This window comes from Mustela nivalis, assembly GCF_964662115.1.
Source record: "Mustela nivalis genome assembly, chromosome: 10".
NCBI classification, from domain to species: domain Eukaryota; kingdom Metazoa; phylum Chordata; class Mammalia; order Carnivora; family Mustelidae; genus Mustela; species Mustela nivalis.
The window spans coordinates 48,250,040-48,256,039 of record NC_139029.1 but is presented as its reverse complement, the minus strand read 5'-3'; the positions used below and the strand labels follow the sequence as shown (position 1 = coordinate 48,256,039).

Here is a 6,000-nt window from a genome sequence, read left to right as displayed (position 1 = left end):
GAAAGGGGGCCCTTTTACGAGAAACTCCAATTAAATGACAGTTCATTGAGTGTAGCCAGTTTTAAGTTACTCTGATGATGATGGATCGTTAATTTAATTTGGCAGGTTTTACTGGTTTACTGTTATGCTTGCTGTATGCCCTGGATTGACCTAAATCCTTTGGGGGGAACCCCTAGAAGTATAAAATATGGTTGTCTGTCCTCAACCTCCTTAGCAGGTCACGAGTCATGCATACAAAGCAATTGAGGAACAATAAAACACAGCGTATGATTAGGTGTCCAATATGGTTGTTAAAGAGAGTAAAAGATGAAAGAAATCAGAGAGAAAATAAACTGGGCTGGAATTTCTCATCACTAGAGGGAGACAGAGGGAGAAGCAAGGGTCAGAGCTTCACATATATTAGGTCACATCAAAACTATTCTGTAAAGGTACTACTGTCCCGAATTTACCGATGAAGAAGCTGAGACTCAGGAAGGTTAAGGAACTTGTCCGTGATCCACAGGTAGCAGGAAACAAAGCGAGAATTTAGAAGCAAGTTTCCCCGTCCCCACACTTCCTCCTTGGAGGTGCTCAGTGGGGAGGCCGTGGCAGACGGGCTGTGGAGGGTTCAGACATCCCCTGGAAGAATTAACTGCAAGCTCATCACCATCTCTCCCCATCTGGGGTCCTATGGTGTGGAAAGGGTTCAAGGAACAGGTTGGAGTCGTGGTCCTAGTTTTGAGAGAGTTCCTTCTTATCCCTTTAGCAGAAGAGATACACCTCACAGACAGAGCTTTTCCTGAGTTAAATACATTTCTGCCAGTGTAGAAAACCAAATGAGATGACTGAGCAAAGAACTTCAGCATTTGCGACTTAGCACTTGGGCCTGTAGCAGTAGGCAAGGAAGAGAGAATAACAAAGGTTAAGTGTCATATTATCATCAGATCTCCTTTCCCTGAAAGAGAAGAAACTCATGGAGTGGGGAGCCGGGTGTGACTGGGCCCAGTGGGGACCACATGGGTCCCTATCTTTTAGGTTTGTATGGAAAACACTTCCGGGTTATCTGCCACTCAGTAATTTACTCTTCACCTGTATTAGTTTTCACTGGTGTGTAACAAACTTAGTGACGTGAACAATATCCATTTGTGATCTCGCAGTTTCTAAGGGATGGACTCCATGCATAGGGTAGATGTTGCCCTTGCTCGGAATCTCACAAGACTGAAGATGTCTTCTAGGGCTGCATAAGTCTATGACTTTGTCAAAAGTCATGGATACGTACCATTAAAATGAAGGCCTTTTACTCTAGGTAAGCTCTACCTCCATAAAGTTGAGTCAGAGAAATAAAAATTGAGAGAAACTGACAATTTGGATAACTCGCTCTTCACAGTCCCTGACAATGTGATTTTGCCTTTAGCACTCATCATCAGAGAAACAATTCCTTTGTGGCACAGATATTCCAGTAAGAGGTATTTGCCACTCTTTGGAGTGAGGAGGAGTTGGGGTGTAGAGTGTGGGGTTTCATGGTTTGGGAAGGAGAACATCTGTTGTCTCCCACCAGCCTTGTTCCTTTGTTCCCCGAGGGTCTGGGGTGTGTTCTATTACTTCATTAAGCCTTCTCAAGTTCCGCCCATCTTCTTTTATCCCCCACTTTCCACTCTCCTTTTCTTCCTTTCTTTGTATTTCTTTGCCTGCCAAGTTCTGTGAGGTTCTGAATCACAGAGAAACAGATCACTTCACATTAATCTGAAAAGCCAGGTTCAAACAGGAAAAATAAGCAGGAAGTTTTCAGACAATTGTCTTGAGATAATCCAAGACAAAGTTTTGCTTTTTACCATGTTCTTATAATAATCTGCGTTTCTTGGCCCGAATAATTAAGGCTAATTCTTCATTACTCTCTTCGTCTGTGCCAGTGGAGAAACATGGTGAGCTCCCGGGTGTCTGGAATTTGTAAATGAGGAAAACTATTATAGAAATAGTTTGGAATCCGTTGAATTAAACAAATTTTAGCAAGAAATAATTAAAAATTATCATGGTAAAAGGCCCAGAAATATCCATGTTACCTCTTTGGTGAGTATCTTTCTCTTTTATTTTTCACATTTTTATTTCTTATATTTTAAACATCAGTATGTACTGTTCTGTAACTTGCTTTTTCCAATTACCAATATGCTCAGAAATGTTTCATATCTATATGTATGTTAATGTGAATCATATAAAATTTCTATTTCTGTAGATTTAAACAGAAAAGAATTTTTTAAAAAGATCTTATTTGTTTAATTGATGGAGAGAGAGACACAGCAAGAGAGGGAGCACAAGCAGGGGGAGTGGGAGAGGGAGAAGCAGGCTTCTGGCCGAGCAGGGAACCCCACGTGGGGTTCTATCCCAGGACCCTGTGATCATAACCTGAGCCGAAGGCAGCTGCTTAACAACTGAGCCATCCAGGCACCCCAAACAAGAAAGAATTGTTAACCAAATAAATCGATTCCAGTATTTTAATGGCTACATAGTATTGCATTATATGGTTATACAATAATGTAAAAAAAAATAATTCCCCTATTGATGGACATTTAGGTTGTTTCCATTTTATTTTGCCAATACGGACAGAATTGTAATGCATACATACACACTACACATTTTTTTATATCTATCTCTGTATATATCTTTGCACATAAGTTTATATATGTCTTTATGTATATACACACATATATCTTCATTATGTCTATATCTTTGTGTGCATATACCATACCATGTATAAAATCTTTGTGTGTATCAGTTTTTCCTGTAGAATAGATTGGATAGATTTCTAGATTTTGGTCAAAGGGTTCGCACCTTTAATTATTGCCAAAATGTCCTCAAAATGACTGTAACAATTGCTTTCCTCAGATTGTCCTTTTCTCCATATATTCTCAGTAATCTGATGGGTGAACTGGTTTTTAAAGCATTTTGAAACTATTTTATTCTGCAAAAGCTGTAAGAAAGACCTACCAGGCACCCAGTGCTGCTAGGCCTGAGAAGTGAATATGTGAGTCGTCTATATGGTCATTGCCTCACAGCGTGTGTGTTCCAACTGGCAAAACAAGACTAGAGCCCACACGCATACACACTCACATGTGCACTTGAACACGCGGTAGCCATGACATCAATGTCATACTCACCAATCATCTTTATCAAGATGCACTGAAAATACACCCACTGCCTGCTCTGAGGGTCATCCGAGTCTGACAGAACCAGTGTCATTCTAGTTCCTCCCTTTACAGTCTGCATGACTCTGAGTTTCTTTGTAAAATGGACAGAATAATGATAATCTCCTCAGAGGGTTTCTGGAAGCTAAAATAGAGTGCCACGTGCAGTGCCCAGCCCTTCGTAAGGACTCTGTGAGTATTAGCTACCGCCATTTGCCTTCCTTTCGAATGCCTACCAGCTTCTCATGCCTGTTATTGTCCCTCTATAGTATGACACAAAAAAATATTTCTTTTTTTTTTTAAATTTTTTTTTTTTAAGATTTTATTTATTTATTTGTCAGAGAGAGAGCGAGTGAGAGCGAGCACAGGCAGAGTGGAAGGCAGAGTCAGAGGGAGAAGCAGGCTCCCCGCGGAGCAAGGAGCCCAATGTGGGACTCGATCCCAGGACGCTGGGATCATGACCTGAGCCGAAGGCAGCTGCTTAACCAACTGAGCCACCCAGGCGTCCCCCCAAAAATATTTCTTACAGGGTGTGCCAGGCCTTGAGGAGACAGAGACTGTCGCTCCCCTCATTCTGAACATTATCTCTCTCTTAGTACAACCTGGTTGCTGAGGTTTCTGCTCTAGAGTTATTTTATTCTAAGAACTTTCAACATTGCCTGCTCCCTCAATGGAGGGACTTCTCAATGCTGTTTTACAAAACACTGATTCTTGATTGAAGAAGGGCCATTTCGATGACCACCAGTGTATTTTAGAAAGAAGGTAAGGGGGCAACATAGTAGATACATTTAACCAAAATAGAATGGTGCAAAGGGAGGCTATGGAGATGTTTGCTCATAACAGACATATTTTCTGCATTTATTATTAATGTTTCAGAAAATACTGTTTTCTTCCAGGTATGTAAATTTCGTGTTCATTGGGGTGGCATAAGCAGGTGGGTGGAAAAGTGCCTGGTCCATTATGCATGACCACGAAAATACGGTAGTCCATAAACACACAGCTTCCTCCACTACACTTAGAAAATCCGTTCCAATTACCTGCCTGTTCCCTGCTCAGGAGGCTGCAGCAACGGCTGCTCAGTGGAAAGTACGAGAAAAGAGCAGAGAAATGTGAACACTTGGGAATCTAACAAGAGGGCACTCTCCCTACAGGAAACTCATTTCGGAGAAGGACTTTGGGGGCATATCAACAGTCTTTGGAGGGAGGCATTTGCATCAGCGGCTCAGGATACCCTGATAACATGGACAGATGTGGACTGATAAATTGCAGGGAGTGGCTAAAATGCTACATAATGGGGGCTGAAACCATTCCAGCTCAGTTGGACTTCAGGTTTTCTGTGTGGAGATTCCTTTGGTACCATGATCTGTAATCAGCAAAGGGTTCATGGGATACCTACAATAGGCTACCTATTTCCTCCGAGGGTGCTAACCCGGTTAGGATCATCGACCCCCTGATGGAAGTTCTAGTCCCACCTGATGCTTCAAGGTTAAGTCATATATTGTCCCCCAGATTGGATTCAGGCGAGCTCGCTGGATGTGTAGGGTGTGTGGGAAGTGACCAGGACGTTTTTCATTGTGTAGAGACCTTCAAGGGTTGGTAGCTGTGCTATGCTTAATCTCAGTCCTCATTTTCATCAGGAATATCCCATGTCCAGCAAAAAAATGGAGAGGGCGTAGGAATGAGAACTTTGATTTCTGGTTTTGACTCTCTTCTCAGGACACTGGTTGGAAGAGGCCTAATTATGCCACGGACACAAGAAAAACAGGGAAACAGATCCTTCTGAGCAGCATGTTTTAATATAATTGCCTCTTCCAGATTTTCTCAAGGAAAAAACATTTGCTTTTTGGCATTTGGTCTTAGTATTAGGACAACTTACAGACTGTGGGCAAAGGCTTTGTGAAAACAGGCATATTGATGCGTAAGGTTAGGCTTTTTTTTTTTTTTTAAACTAGGTAAACATAAAATTTGGATTTAAACATTATCTTAATATATTTAGTGAATAATCTTGATGTTTTGGGAGAATGGTGTCCTGAATAAATCCAGCAGACACTTCTCGAGCACCTCCTGAATTTACTGCTAGAGTCAGTTCTGACCTTGAGGAGATCAAGTCTAGAAAAGAGACTGTGTCCTGATTTTGTTTTTTAAATCTCCGTATTAGGATGTCAAAATCTGAGATTGTGGCAAGAATCTGTGTTTCTTTAAAGCTGTGAGAGTTTAGAAAGAACAGTTGAAACCCTGGAATCCTGGCACCTTTGACCTTTAAACCGTAGACCACAAAGTTTCCAAAGTAGTTTAAAGTTATCCTGCAACAGAGTCATACAGAACCACAGGGGTGACCACTGCATGCCGTCAAATTCTCTCTGACCCTTTCCATGCCTGCTGTGTGAGAACTTCCACCATCTCAATTCCTTTCATGTAGTCCTGGAAGTCTTCAAGAAGCCTCTCCCATGTACTCCACCTACGTCCTCAGTTACTTGCCGGGGTCACCTTTTGGTTTCTTCCTTCTTTAGCTCCTTGTAATGAATCTTCTCTCAGGACAAAAGTGCCCTCAAGCCACCAATGGCCCCCCATGGCCGCTGGTGCCAGCTGGCATGTATGGCCACGCCTCTGTCAGCACCTCCCCAATTCTAATTCTGCCACCCACTCTGTCTACAGATACAGTCAACACCTTTCCTCTCCTGCCCTGCCTCTGGCCCAAAGCCTCTAAAACAAAACCAGAGCACACACCTGGATCCCGTTAGCAATCTGTTCAGGAGCCAAGTAAACAAGGAATTTCTGAGTCACAGCCTTTCTATCCCCTACTTTGTATCTTTCTGCTTGCTACCTCATCAGGCACGAGAGG

At 42.3% G+C, this 6,000-nt stretch overlaps 1 long non-coding RNA gene across 1 annotated transcript in view; it reads left to right on the top strand.

Moving 5' to 3' along the window:
- The first annotated feature begins 1,766 nt into the window (after window positions 1-1,766).
- The window catches only part of LOC309842901, a 48,138-nt gene continuing 43,904 nt past the window's right edge, over window positions 1,767-6,000 (top strand). The window contains exon 1 of the long non-coding RNA XR_014299844.1: window positions 1,767-2,046. This is a non-coding gene — a long non-coding RNA (uncharacterized lncRNA). The remainder of the gene's footprint in view (window positions 2,047-6,000) is intronic.